The 15,319-nt window shown below is 43.7% G+C and overlaps 1 long non-coding RNA gene across 1 annotated transcript; it reads left to right on the forward strand.

Moving 5' to 3' along the window:
* Positions 1-616: 616 nt before the first annotated feature.
* On the forward strand, positions 617-4,467 carry LOC142578150 (uncharacterized). The gene is made up of 2 exons (XR_012827191.1): positions 617-1,239; positions 4,119-4,467. It is a non-coding gene; the product is annotated as an uncharacterized LOC142578150 (long non-coding RNA).
* Positions 4,468-15,319: the final 10,852 nt, after the last annotated feature.

A 15,319-nucleotide genomic window follows, 5' to 3' on the forward strand; every position in this document is an offset into this window, starting at 1 on the left:
AGTTAGCGCCTGTGTGTGTCACGTCTCCCTTTCTTCCTTGTCTTTTTCATGCGCTATAAGCCTGACGACCTAGGTCGCCTCGACGCGCCGTCACGTTCTTCCTCCGCGCTGGGGCTGCCATTACGACGCCAGCCATGGCGGCCGCCAACGCGTGCGCTTTCGGGCTTCTCAAAGAAAGCCATGGCCTCCGAGATTTGCGGCGCACGCAGGTTTAGCTCTTGATTCACGCGGAGAGAGTTCTGTGGTTCTGAGTTCTGCACCACGGCGCTCGCACCCGAGGGCCATTCGTCCATCGAGGACGCTTTCGCGCTCTCCGGTGCACTGTTGCCACGACTTGGGTGGGGCGAGAAAAAAAAGGAATGTGGACTTCTATGATCCTGTACTGATCAGGAAATGATGGCAAAAGGTGAACGGTGGGCATAGCGCTTACTGGCGGCTGTCTATTCTCAAATTCATAACAATCATTGTTCGCACATAGTTCCACTACATTCACGTGGGTATGCAGGAGTGGTATATATCTCCGAGAGTTGGTCGTGAGACGAGTAGAAACTGTCAACAGCCACCGACTATTCTTCGACCAGTTGAACTGCGTATTTGTCACATATAAGAGGGAAGACGAAATAAAATGGTAGACGAAGAAAGGTTTCAAGAAGACGACGAGGATGGCGTTAAGAATGACGTGGATTAACCGAAGACGAAAGAAGATAAAGAAGAAGTTCCCAGTGAGGTGACAAGAGATGATTGGTGGAGAAGTATCCGGTGAGATGGAAAGCGACGATTGGTGTAGAAGAGACGAAGACGAAGAGAAGGATTACGTGGACTAACAAGAAGGCTATAAAATGGCGAGGAAGGGCGAGACACAGGGGGAGAAGAAAGCAGCGGAGACTCGGCGGGTGAGGGACGGTTCGACCGGAAGAGAGCGACGCCGGCTAGTGCTCCGGTGAGCTCGCGTTCTACGGCTTTGCTCCGCAGACTTCCTGCCGTTCCTGAGTCCGTTCCGGGGAGTCCACGGAGGACGCCACCACCTGCTACGGCCAGGGGTGTCTCTACCGCTGTCACCACTCTTCCGGGTGGTGCCCCAACGCCAACATCATCGGCCACACCTCCACGGGCGCTCAGACCAGGAGCGTGTACGACGCAACCAACGACGCCTCCAGCGACGCCAGTCCTCGAATGTCGAACGCCACTCCGACGCCGGCTACGGGACCCACACCACGCCACATACGCACCGAACCAGATGTGAGCACGAACGCCAACCACTATCAGTAGAACGCTAGTGTAGTGTTACTGGGTCGTGTGTACTGACAGTCTTTGTATGTTGTGTGTTAGTTTTGTTAGGCTTGTGTGCTGCTGTTCGTGCCGCGTGGGTTGTATTAAATGTGCGTCTGTGTGGGTACGCCTGTCGCCTAGTCCATTCTTTCGGCCAGAGTGTTCTCCGGAGGAGATCCGTGACAGTATTTAGGGTTGGCTTTGCTAGCGAACAAACAAACCAAAACTCACAGCGATAGGTCTGCTAGTTCAAAGGTAAATTTTCAAGGTGAACTGTCACTCACAGTACAAGCAGACAATGTTTCAACTGAGGCACAGCAAGCTTTACTAAAGGTTTCATCGCGCATTAAACAAAGTAATCGTGTTCAGCTGCGACGTTTGCAGGCCATTGCCTGCTTCGTGCGGCAGTTTCAAAGATTGAAGCTAAACATTTCGACAGAATTGCCTGTCTGGTTGGGAAATTGATTAGGACTCCAACCAAATAATTGAATTTTATTAGCCCGACGTTTCGGAGCCTATTCGGCTACTTCTTCAGGGGGTTGTTCTTCGGGGGGGGGCGGGGCGGTGTGCAGCTTTTAAAGAGTCGTTTGTAAAGAAAGGAAGGGGGAGGTGGGGAGACACTTCTCAGACGGGAAGGTGTGGGGAAACAAAGGGGGGAGGGGTTGTTGACGGCTGCCCTGGTGCTGGGATGACCGGAGCTGGGGACAGTGCCCGCGAGGGTGCCCTTGATGGGAGGCGGGGGGGGGGGGGGTGAGGGAGGTTACAGGGTAATGCCGACGTTTTTGTATTGGTGAAACAACCCGGAGTCTACCTGGCTGTGCATCCTTTTCTTCTTTTCGTCATGTCGCCAAGGCCATGGACATACACCGAGGATAGGCTGCCCTTCACGCGGTTTATGTTATTCCCCGTATTCTGAATGTGCCATGACTCCAGTAGTAGTCTTTTCCGCGAGTTCGTCTCTGTTTGAAGGATTTCAGTTTCCTGGAAAGCAATTTTGGGGTCGGCGTGTTCAGACTGTTCGGCGACGGCGCTGCGCATACGGTTGAATGCTCTGACGTCGTTCTCCTGTTGTCTGATCCTTTCGTTTAGATTTTTGGTTTCCCCGATATACGACGCCGGACAGTCGGCACAGCTGATTTTGTAGATGACGCCTTGAGCCTTTTCTTTAGGTGGACGATCCTTTAGTTTAGGTAGGAGGATATTGAAAGTGTTTATCGGTTTGTGTGCCACTTCGAGGCCTTCTTTTTTTAATATTCCGCGGGGCGCTTCGCTGGTACTTCTGACGCACGGGATGGACGTTCGCTTCTGGGGTTGGGGAGAAGTCAACGACTGAAGGCCCCGCAGTTTGCTTCTTCATTTTTGTTTGGTTGTTTTTCGAATGAAGTCATCTGTGTAGCCATTCCTCTTAAGTTCGTTGAGAACCGTCCTTTTTTCTTTCTTTCGATCCGATTCCGATGATGAATGAGTTTCGGCTCGTTTGAATAAAGAATTTACAACAGACGCCTTGTGGTTTGCCGGATGGTCGGATTGGAAATGAAGGTTGCGGCCTCTGTGGGTTGGGTTTCGGTAGACTGAAAATTTTGGAATGCTGTCTTTTGTGTAACTTGTACATCTAAGAATGGGAGCGATCCGTTGTGTTCGCGCTCATATGTGAACTGTATATACGGGTCCATGGAGTTTACGTGTTTCTGCAGGTTTTCGACTTGCCTTGTCTTCACGATGCAGAAGCAATCAACTACGTACCTGAGGAAGACTTTTGGTTTCAGGGAAAAAGTATTTAGAGCTCTCTCCTCGATGCTCTCCATAGTCAAGTTAGCCATGGCAACGGAAATTGAGGCCCCCATAGGAGTTCCTTTAACCTGTTTGTAGTAGCTGCCTCGGAAGGTGAAATAGGTATTGGACAAGCACAGTTCGAGAAGGCGGCACGTCTCGTCTACACTCAAAGGGTCTCGCTCGCTGAGCATATTGGCGCGTTCCAGGGCATCCCTAGTTGCGGAAACAGCCAACTTAATGGGTATACTTGTGAACAGAGAGATTACTTCAAAACAGACCAGACAGTCATCATCTTCGATATGTACTTTTGATGTGAGTTTGATGAAATTCTCGGAGTCGCGCACGTGCGATGCTGTCCTTCCGGTGAGTGGTGATATGATCTGATGCAAGTAAGTGGATAGTGATTGTAGTGGGGAACACGAAAAGTCTACGATTGGTCGTAAGGGGATTCCGGGTTTATGGAGTTTTGGCAAACCGTAGAAAGCTGGGGCGGATCCGTTCCTACACATTAGTTTTAGGTAGATATTTCAAGAATTCGGATGGCTGCAGAATATTTCAATGGGCGTCTTGTTCAGCACCGATTGGGTTCTCGTTGTGGGGTCCTTCTTTAGTTGCTCGTAATCTTGGGTGTCAAGTAGGGTGGACGCCTTTTCCTCGTAGTCCTTTATGCTCAATACAACGCTTGAGTTCCCCTTGTCCGCCGGTAGGATTACAATGCTTGTGTATTTTTTCAGTGTTCTCACTGCTCTTATTTCGTCTGAAGGTAAGTGGCGTTCTGTTCTGCGGTTGTTATTGGACCTTATTATGCCGATCGCTTTCAGTCTGACCTGTTCCCGCACTTTGGGGTCTACTTGCTGGTTGCCGCGCTCAGGGGCGGCGATCATCTTGGGGAGGGGTGGGTTATCTGTGGTAACATTGAATTAGTGACCTTTTGCTAGGATTGAAGTTTCTTCGCTCGTGAGCTTCCTCGATCATAAATTGGTTACTGTGTCTTTTTCTAACACTCCTGTTTTCTCGTTTTCGTTGATTAGGGAAGAGAATTTCTTGTGCGTTTGACTGTGTTTCGTTTCCTCTAGGGAGGCCACGGCCTTCGCAAACGATTCAATTGACGAAAAGAGATGGGGTACCTGGTGTTCAAGCTGTCTTCAGCCCCCCGCCTCCCATCAAGGACACCCTCGCGGGCACTCTCCCCAGCACCGGTCATCCCAGCACCAGGGCAGCCGTCAACAACCCCCCCCCCCTTTTTTTTGTTTCCCCCAACCTTCCCGTCTGAGAAGTGCCTCCTCACCTCCCGTGCTCCCCCTTTCCTTCTTTACAAAAGACTTTAAAATCTGCACACCGCCACCCCCCGAAGAACAACTCCTTAAGAAGAAGCCGAATGGGCTCCAAAATGTCGGGCTAATAAAATTCAGTTATTTGGTTGGAGTCAGTCTCAAGTCCTAATTTCAAGGATGGATGCAGCGATAAATTATGTGCAAATATTGCAAATATTCATCAGTTTATCAGTGCATTATAGTTGCCGCTCTAGCAGGCATTGTCATGATCATGAACATTAGATTTAAATCATAATTACACAGAACATAAAAATCCGCGTGTCTGCTTATGGCATGTTTGTTTTAAGAAAATGTATTCATCTATTAATATAATACAGGCCTTCAATGGGAAAACTACGGTTACATCAACGTAAAGCAAGTATTATGCAACAAGGCAAGAAAAAGCTACAACCTAACAAAAGCTTTATTCACTCAATGTAATAGCGCCCAAAATTAGTACAGTCAATACAAAAAGTACAATTGAAATGAAAACGAGAAACAGGATAAATTATGCACGGCGAGCTACTACTAAATAGTACATGAAGATCATCGTACTGAGTAGTCGTACAACGTGGCAATTGCTGAATCACCACAATGCGAAGTGCAAAAAGAAAAGAAAGGAAGAGACAGAAAGACAGAAAAAAAGAAACAATGTACCGCAAGGCCGGAACTAATAAACTCTGCCATGAATGGTGTGCGATCCCAAAGGTGATTTGTATAGAAAAATCATTTTTAAAACATGTGTGCTAAAAGATCCATCGATAAATATAGAGATAAATACAGGAAAAAATAAAGGCCAATGGTGAACTAGATGGTTGAGACGTCAAAGTGTTCGAGGACGAACTGCAAGATTGCCTATGATATAACCCGTGCAAATATTCCGCAACACGTGAAAAGCGAGATGCTGCGCACATTGAGACCTCACGCAGTCTGCTTCTACGGCCGCCTCCACGTAGACCGGATGATGATTTTGACGATGCTAATTATTTATTGGCATCCCCTTTGAAACGGAGCGATGACCAATAGTCACCTAGGCTGCTTGACTTAACAAGGTGGCTACACACGTTTTTCATTCCAGCATTTTTGTGTACACCTCCTTAATCTTTCTTTTCCTGCCTCAAAACTTGCCTATCTACCTTGTGCTGCTACCTATGCCGGAGCCGTTGGCTTGCGGAGTCATCCAGGAGCGGCCGGGCCGGCGCGACCCTGAATTACTTATTTTTTTTCAATGCTGGGAAGCGCGCCGAAAAGGACGGCGGAGCAAACTGGGCCAGCGCGAGCAATCTCCGTAGCCATGAGAGCACGAATGTTTGGCGCGCCCCGACCACCGCCCGTTGTGCTTTCACTGCGGAGCAGGCCGCGCAATGTCCAATGCCGGTGTCCATACCGCGAGACGGCATACGATGCTTCGCCGTCAACCCGCGGCGTCTGCAGCAAGGCGAATGACCTCGTGACATCGTCGACAATTTCGCAGCAACCTAACGACTTTCCCGTTCGCCTTTGCCAGGGCGCTCTCGCTGTAGTGCCGACCGTGCACCCGTGGCTGGTCGATTAGCCTTCATCGGGAAAACTGAAAGCGGCAACCGATAGAAGTTTGGTTCTGCTGTGCGCTAAAATGCCGAAAATCCTTCGCCGCCCATGACAACGCTGGAAGACCCGCCTTGTCGACGCAGTAACCACATGCGGCCATCTAGACGAAGCCTTGAAGGAAAGAACATGCCTCTTAAAAAAGGCCCGACGACGCAACGTAACAACAGCGGGACAATGCGATGCAGCCATGATTGGCGCCATGACGCAAGACTGAGGACCGCCCCTCGACGTGCTTTTCAACGGCCACAAAGGCGGGCACAGGAGCCGACTATTCCGTCGTCTTTGGATCCCTCGCCGCTAAGTTAAAATTCAGGGTTCCATGAGGACGGACCGTATATCTGAACAGCTAGAGGTCACCTAGTAACGCCAGGGTTGTATAAATCTGATGTTAGACTACACTTTCATTATCTGGGACCCGTAAACTGAAACTAACATAGCTAAATTTGAACGAGGGAAAGAGAATATTGTTCACTTTATTAATAATACTTGCAGACGTGCCACAACAACTGAGGTTTGAGAAAGATTTAAACTTCAACCTTTAGCAAAATGAAATCGTAAGTCAGGACCAATGTTTCTATACTAATTCATTAAAAGACGTTAAGAAAATGACATCGCCAAATGATCTAATTTTATTCCTTGTATACCACAAGGCAAACATGTCAGCTGATTATAAACCCTTATCGAACCCAAAGCAACTGTTTCAATTATAATTTCCGCCATCTGTCAAAAATCGTAATGGTCTAAAATCATTACTGAAACCTACAATACCATTAAAACCTACAATACCATAGTTTCTGTCGCATTTAGGGAAATGAATGCTGTTTTCCTTCTTTGTACGTGACACTGGACTTCGTCTCGTTTGAGCTTTTTATGTTTTTCAACTTGCTGCAGTCTGTACTTGCACTGTAATATGCTATAAGTAACCAATTGTATCCCATTGTTTTTTCCCCTGCTAAATTTCTCAGTGAAGAATTGCAGTATAAATGAATAAATGAATAAATGAATAAAGTAAGATAAACTGTGCCCACAAGAACAAGTAACAAGAACAAGAGACGAGCACAATCATCGATCGTCGAAATCTGATCTTGGGTCCAGCGTCGGCTGCTTATCCACAACGCGTCCAAGATTCCAGCGTATATTTGCCGGTGCTCGTGTGGGTTCTAAAATTCACAACATCTTGCTCGTCGCACATGCAAACTGATAAGATATCGGCAACGCAAAAAAGCGGTAATGGTCGAAAATTTTATTTATTTATTCCTTTATTTATTTGTTTACTTAATACACACAGCACACCTCAATCTGGTCCTAGCAGGGCAGGCATGCGTAACAAATTGCAAATAAATATAAAGCACAATCGTAAAAATTGTAAAGTGAACAGAAGCAGACACAGTTGCAAACACAATTGCAACACAATCATAAGAGACAACAAAATGAAAATATAACACTAATGCATTGTACATGATAAAATAAATAACATTATAATCAACATACTCTTCGTAAGGCTCACTTGGTAGGTTCCAATCAGATATCGTGCGTGCAAAAAATTAAAACTGAAACGTGTTATATAGCAATATATGGAGTTAAAGAATGGGTTCGATGATAGGTTGTGTGTGCCGTGGATAAAGGAGATAAGTAAACTTTAGGGTCAAAGGCAAACTTAAGATTTAGAAGTGTATAAAGAAACTATAGACGGTTCTTCGTCCGTCGTATTCTGAGTTTTTCAATATTTTTTGGCTGTCATGGGCTCGCTTGGCGAGTCCAAGTTTGGATTTAGAGCGAATGAACTTGGATGTGTTGGTCTATTGTGGTGGACTGTCGGTCGACATTATTGCTATTCTTAACTTCAGGGGATGTAGGAGAAAACCCGTGCCCGAAGACTGCTGACAAGTTACAACAAATCTTGGATAATCAAAAAGAATCTGATGACAAGATGAACACCATTACAAAAAATGTCGCTGATATGAAGGCTGAAAGAATAAACATGCGTCTCATGGCCGTGCAGGAAATGCAAAAGAAAATTGATAGATTAGAAAATATAGTGCAATAGCAAGCTGAACGACTATTGGATTATGAAAACAGAAACAGAAGAAGTAATCTATCAATTTTCGGTGTTCCCGAGGCCAGAACTGAGAGACAAACAAATTTGCGGAAAGCCGTCGTAGATAAAATTCTGAGAAGCATGTTGGGGGTAGAAACGAAATTGGTAGAAAGAATTCATCGCAACGGTAAAAAAAGATAAGGTCGGGTAAGAAGAATAATGATGAAGTTCGTGGATCATCGCGAAAAAGAGAAAGTGATGCACAAATGCAAAAAAACTAAAGGGCACTGCTTTCAGTATCAGTAATGACTACTCAAAAGAGACATTATGAAATTATGGGAAAGTACTGCGCCGAACCGAGCTAAGGGGTAAAGGGTCTCACTTGTGTATGCTAAAGATAAATGGACGCATGTTTGTTTGGGATCAAGAGCAAAATTAACGGCGTCTCTTTAAAAGCCGGAGTGACAAGATCGACAAAGACGAAATGACTCCAACAGCAAGTGCGCACGACCGGCATGAATCCTTTGACTCGGATAGTCCTGCCAGCAGCTCAAGAAAACCGCCCCAATCACAGCTGCGAATTCTTGTGAAAAATGCCCGTAGCATCGTGAAACTATGGTATATTCCACTGGCGCATAGTCCCATGTAATATTACTTACAGAAACATGGCTGGGTGAGGCAATACGCCGTGATTGCATTATTCCTTCCATGCACAAATTGTTTAAGTGGGACAGAGATTTACGAGGGGGTGTTGCTGCCATCATAGTTAAGAATTCCGTCCAAGCTTCTACGATTGAATGTAATGTTCGTGAAAGTGTATGGTGTAAGCTTACATTCGCAAACAGTGTACTTCATTGGCGTAGTTCAAAGACCACCTGCGTCTTCACCAAACTTTCTGGATTTGCTAAGCGAATTCCTGGTTGACCATGTTAAGAGGAGCACGAGGCTCATAATGGCTGGAGACTTTAATTTGCCGCACGTTAACTGGCAAAGTTTATTGCACGGCGAGAAAGAAACAATTAGCTCCGAAAAGCTCTTAGGAATAAAATTTTGCCATGGCTTGGAACAAATTGTGCAAGAACCAACTAGGGTTACGGAAATGTCAAAGCCATTGTTGGATCTTGTTTTCTTATCACACAACATAATAGACTATTCATTAGAAATCTTGAAGGGCATATAAGACGATAAAATGTTCTTTTTAAACATACAGACCAATGCGCGCAGTGTAGAGAGAGCGTTTTTTTCCGCTAAAAGGAAAACACTTTAAAAATACACATGACGCCTCCATCATCTATATTTTAGAATAACAGTTTAATGACTTCGAGCAGGCATCAAAGCACAAGTTTGTGGAGTAACTGTGGCAAAAATTTAAAAGTAGCATCGTAACTTGCGTCGGGCGCTTTGTTCCAACTCGTATTAAGAAAACGTGCAAACAAAACCCCTGGATAACACGTAGCATTATCCACACGAAATGGAAAATTAGAACATTACAAAAAGAGAAAGTGAGAGCGATGGATGGCTATAAAAATTGAGATGAAAGAAGCTCTTGGAAATTCGAAAATACAGTTGGTTGATCCCACGCTTGCAAACTTTCTTAAAAGTCCAAACACAAACTTTGGCGTTACTTCAGTGAAAGAAAGGGAAAAAGTGAACAGACTGAACATGAGGGAAAAGTCCTGACACGAGTTGAAGACTTATCTGATACTTTAAATCGCTTCTTTTAGTCTGTTTATACAACAGATGAAGGTGAGGATATAGGCGAATACATTAACAGCGACTTGAGGACCGCAATGTAACCAGTTATTATCAGCTGTGAAGGTGTTTTACAATTGCTGCTTGAAGTAGACGCGAGTAAGGGAAGCGGGCCGGATGGTCTGTGAAATGAATTTTTGGAACAATATGCCGCATGGGTTTCCTTTTACTTAGAGAGATAATATTTGCGAAGTCAAATGAAACGCATTCACCTCCACAAGACTGGCGCATGCAATAGTATTACGCGTTTTTAAAAATGGCAACCGTACGCAAGTAAACAATTACCAACCCACATCCTTGACGTCAGTTTGTTGCAAGGTCCTAGAACATCTTTCATCTTGGGTACTAGGCACAAACGTACACAAGAAACAAGGAAGGAGAGGGTTTCGTGTGTGTGTTCGCTCCGAGTACCCAGGAAGAATTGTGACCAACCCGCTCAACATGACGTCCTTTAAGGCTATAAACCTAGAAAACGTTATTTAAAAACATATTATTAGTTTTCTTGACCCTAACGAGTTACTTTCCACAATCCAGCATGGATTAGGAACGGTCTTTCTACGGTCACACAGTTAACAGAAACACCCCATGATTTCTATTCGAACATGGATGCACACCTGCAAACAGACGTAATAAGTGTTCATTTTAGGAACACTTTGCATAAGGTGTCTCACCGTTAATTGCTTTTTAAGCTTGATGGAATAGGAATAGGTAAAGGAGTAATAAAATGGATAGAGCCCTATTTATCTCTTTGTGAACAGTCTGTAAGGATTGAGACTTGCCCTTCAAGTCCATTGCTTGTGTACTCGGGGGTTCCCCAAGGTTCCGTTTTGGGACCAATACTGTTTTTGTTGTTTGTTAATGATATCAGTGGACTAGTTGAACCGCATATTATAATTAAACTTTTTGCCGATGATTGTTTGATTTATTTCCCAATAGCTTGCGAAAGTGACCAAAATAATCTAAACAGATGCTTATAGGCATTAGATGAGTGGCGTTTAAAAAGGGACATGGAAACAAACAACAGCAAAACAACATTTACGCATATTCGCTCAAGTAGTAGCGAACTGTCCTTCACGTACCACATCGGAAACCATCCTTTGAATAATGCAGCTTGTTTAAAATATTTAGGAGTCAATATTATGAACACATTTCAGTGGCACTCACACATTGATAATATATGTTCCAAGGCAAACCAAAAACTGTACTCTTGAAAAAAAGCTGGGATGTGCTACTCGGGATGTGAAATAAACAGCGTACAAAATTTTTGTACGACCAGTCTTGGAGTACGCTTGTGTTGTGTGGTCCCCTCATCAGAAAGTCCTGAAGGCAAAAATAGAAATAATACAAAGACGGGCAGTCCGTTTCATATGCGGTAAATACCGACGCACGGAGTCCGTTACAGCCTTGTTAAAATCATGTGAACTAGAGCCTCTAAATGAACACAGGGGTAAACAGAGGCTAAAGTTTCTTTTCAAAATCATGAGTGGGCGAACAAAAATATGCAAGGATCTATATCTACAACCTCTAGGAAAGAGATGCGAACGTCTGAAGAACAGAGGAGCTATCCAACCTTATTTAACACGCACTCATGTTTTTGTTTCTTCTTTTTTCCTGACACTATTGAAATGCGGAGCACATTGCCTAATGCAGTTGTGAGGAAAGAGGGGTCTACCTACCTTTAAAATGCGTTAGATACTTTCTTCTGCGAGGATGTATACTAAATTTTGCTACGAGCATTTATGTTGACTTTTTTTTGTATAAATACTGTTCTTTGCTCTTTGGTTTTGTTGTTGCTGTTAACTACCAACAGCGTCAGTGAATGTAGATGTTACAGAGAATGAAAATTATGTATCATGTATTCTTGACACATCACCCTCCCTGCTTGACCCCAAGAACGGGGTTGACCGTATGGAATAAATAAATAAATAAATAAATAAAATAAACTTTACAGCTTTTGTATTTTCGTGAGCGGAAATACGGGCAGGAATAAACCAAGGTGAGAGTACAGGCCTTTCTGAACTTACAGCTTTTCCTTGGATGGCTTCTAGTTTACTGACATTAACTTTAGTAAAAGGATCCCATACGACGCAAGAATATCCTATTTTGGATCTTATACACGTGAATTAAGCGACGTTTTTAATGCTCGAAGGTGAATTCCTAAGCTTATGCTTTCAAAAACAACCTGCGGAAGGCGGAACAAGTAGCGTTGTCCATATGCATGTTCCAGGAAAGATCACTAGTTACTGCAACGCCGAGGTGTGTGCAGTTGCTAACCTTTTTTGGGGACAATGCGCCTAGTGTAAACGTATAATTGAATGCTGTTGTGTGTGTGTGAGAGAGAGTTATAAAAAGAGAGAGTTTTTTTCTGGTGTTTGCAACCATACCATATTCCTTAGACCATTTCAATACATTATCGAGGCTTGAGCTAAGGTTTTTCTGCTGAACAATACAAGTAATTTCACGGAACAGCACAGTCATCAGCGAACAGTCTGATTTGTGTCCCGGGTGTTACTACGTTAACAATGTCATTTACATAAACTAATAACGACAAAGGTCCTAGAACGCTGCCCTAGGGCACACCTGATGTTAAAGGAACACAGCTCACTTCATTTCGATCCACTCAAACAAACTGATTCCGTTCGGTCAATTAATCTGCAATCCATGTAATTAGTACACCAGGCATCTTTACGCTTTAATATTAGTTTTTGATGAATAGCCCTATTAATCCCTTACGAGAACCTACAAATATGGTATCAGTTAGGTCATTCTTATGCAGTGTTTTTGATAATGTATAAACTACCGTAATTAAATGCTTTACCGCAGAATAACCTTTCCTAAATCCCTGCTCAAAATTTGTTGATATAGAGTTTTATCCAGGGATCCTGGGATGCCTTTAGCGATTACGTATTCAAGGAATATAGGTATTGATCGTGTTACTGATATAGGACGGTAATTTTCTAGTAATATGAACGGTTGCCTTTCCAAAAGATAGGCACAACTCGGGCTGTCTTCCACTCACTGTGTAGTTTCGATACATGCCGGTGCGTCTTGCACCGAGCGACACATCTTTAATAGCTGTTGCAAAAGTCATCACAGGAAAAAGAACGAACAACCCACGCGTGTACATATCATCTTGCTTCTTTGAATGGAATGTTCAAATGTACTGCGCGGTGATATCAGCTCTTCGTCATAAAATTAAGTCGTAGCAGGTATACACTGCTGCTGATCTTGTGTAGAAGGCAAATTTGATAAGTTCTGTTCTAGACCTTTCAAGCTGGCAGTACAGTTAATAAACAAAAGAAATATAATTATATTTATTTGCAAACGTCTCCTTATACTTAGCTTCATAATAATGCAAAGAAGGCAGAATATGTGTCCTACTGTAATTTTGTTGCGGAACACAAACTGACCAAGGTATGCATTTTCGCCATTAAGCAGTTGAATTTCTCATTGGCAAATTTGGTTCTATCGCTTAATTTCATACAATAAATATTATATCCACGCGGGTACGTGTTTATTTTTTTCCCGTGATTATTTTTTGCTAGTGAGGAGTTTGGTTTAGGTATACGGGTTGTGTGTCAAGGGTTGTGTACAAACTCCCACATAGGTTGCGGGCGGCAGCACATCAGTCAAAAAGCAGAAGCTTTAACGACAGGGCGCGTGAGCACAGGTCAAGGTGGTAGATCACACGCAAACATTTTCTTAAATTTAAAGCAAGCATTCAATTTTTTTCTGAATGAGCACGTCTTATTTAAATTATCCAACTCTTTAAAATGCAGCAAATGAATAACTAATTTCTGGCATGTAATTTTAGCCATAAGATGTGGTAAAAGTTCTAGTCGCGCCAGCAGTGACAAGTAACCAATGAATCGCTGAATTGAGCAAAACTTTGTCCTTTCTGTAGCTAAGTAGGGGTCCTGTGCAATGAACTTGGACAAATGCGCCGTGATAAATTGTAAGAAAGAATTTTCAAAAAACTAAGCAAAGCAGAAGAAAATGCCACTTTGGATAAAATGTATTTGCATAATGAGCTGTAAATGCAATAATACTCAATAATTTCGTTGCAAACATTTCTATGTGTGGAATGAGTGCACAAAATTTCATTTCAGCATGTTCATTGAAAAGTTATCAAAGTTTGCGTAAGGTAAGGTTGAGCAAAACCTGGATTTCAGAAAAATGTAAACAAACCTTTCAACCTCGCGAAAGATGTCAAAACTACACTGAAGCCTGAAATGCAGCAGCTTCATAGCAGGAACCGCGTGAGATGCACAAGGGATGTTCGTGCGGCTGCTCGGTGACAACATTAAATGAAGAAAAAAATTATTTTCAAAACCATTTATATAAAAGAAATAGTACTGATTTTCGGTTTTGCAATATGGGGTATGCCGAAGCGTACGCATTTGGGATGGTTGGTTCGTGATTGAGAGGAGTAAACAGCGCTAAACAACAGGACTCTCCTTGTCATGTTGTTTAGCACTGTTCACTGCTCGTAATGGGGTATGCGATGGAAAACTCGCTGAAACTCTCGAACCAATGATGATAAGAAGGTAATCTTTTTCAGCATGATGCTGAATCTTTCGGCATACATAAAATGTAAATCAATAAATAAATAAATTTTGGGGTAGAAACTTGAGTTTTGAATGTGGCCTACCACCTTGAATGTGTGCAGCAGATATGGAGGGCACAAGGGTGATCATTGTGCGGTTGCGAATGAGATTACCATGGAAGCAGGTTGTTGAAAACCGGAAATGACAAGCTGAAAACGGAGAGTGCTTGTGTCAGTGAGACATCGAATGTTCTCTCTAGAGAAGAAAGAAGTTTTCTGGAAGGTTTTGCGTGAGTGCCTGTTATGTTTGTGTTCTTGATGGCTGTATGTAGTGGTTGGAATTTTGCGTGTGCAATTCGCCTAAAAAGCTTACCTCACTCTGTGCTTCCAGAGTATTTTCAACTTTCATTATTGCCCATTTTTCTTAGTATAGAAAGGCCGTTCTGTCATCCGCCAGTTTTAAAAGGAAGCCGTTTGCCTCTAGTTGCTCGGGATTCTTCGTGTCCGCGTTTGCTAACTTTGGCCACACAAGAAGAATGCAGAAAGTCCATTGAAGTTGTCGAAATATGCTTAGGCATGCCCCCAAATTTCAGTTGGCCCACCCCCAAATTTCGAGTTTGCTCACCCGCAAACTTCAAGGCACCCCCCCCCCCCCCATATTTAAGTTGGCCCACCCCACATTTCAAGTTGGCACAGCCACAGATTTAAAGAAAGCATGAACCACTTTTTATCGAAGTGCAGAAAGACGCTTAAAATGAAAATAAGCTATTCACGAAATACTTTGCTACAAAAAGTACTGCAATACGTTCAGCAGAGGCGGAGCTTTTGGCAAACACAGCCTCTGCTGTGCTCCCGTTCCTTCTTCAATGCGTTAAGCTGCGAAGGCTACGGCGCAGTGGGGATTGTCCACAACACTCCGCCTTCTAAATATCATGGCGGCACGCAGTTCAAATTTCATTTTGGATGTCAACGTGGACGCCACGACTTCCGCCTTTGGTGCCTGCGACGCGGTAAACATAAGCCAAGCGCGTTACTCTG

The sequence above is a fragment of the Dermacentor variabilis genome, chromosome 4 (assembly GCF_050947875.1).
Source record: "Dermacentor variabilis isolate Ectoservices chromosome 4, ASM5094787v1, whole genome shotgun sequence".
Classification (NCBI taxonomy): Eukaryota; Metazoa; Arthropoda; class Arachnida; order Ixodida; family Ixodidae; genus Dermacentor; species Dermacentor variabilis.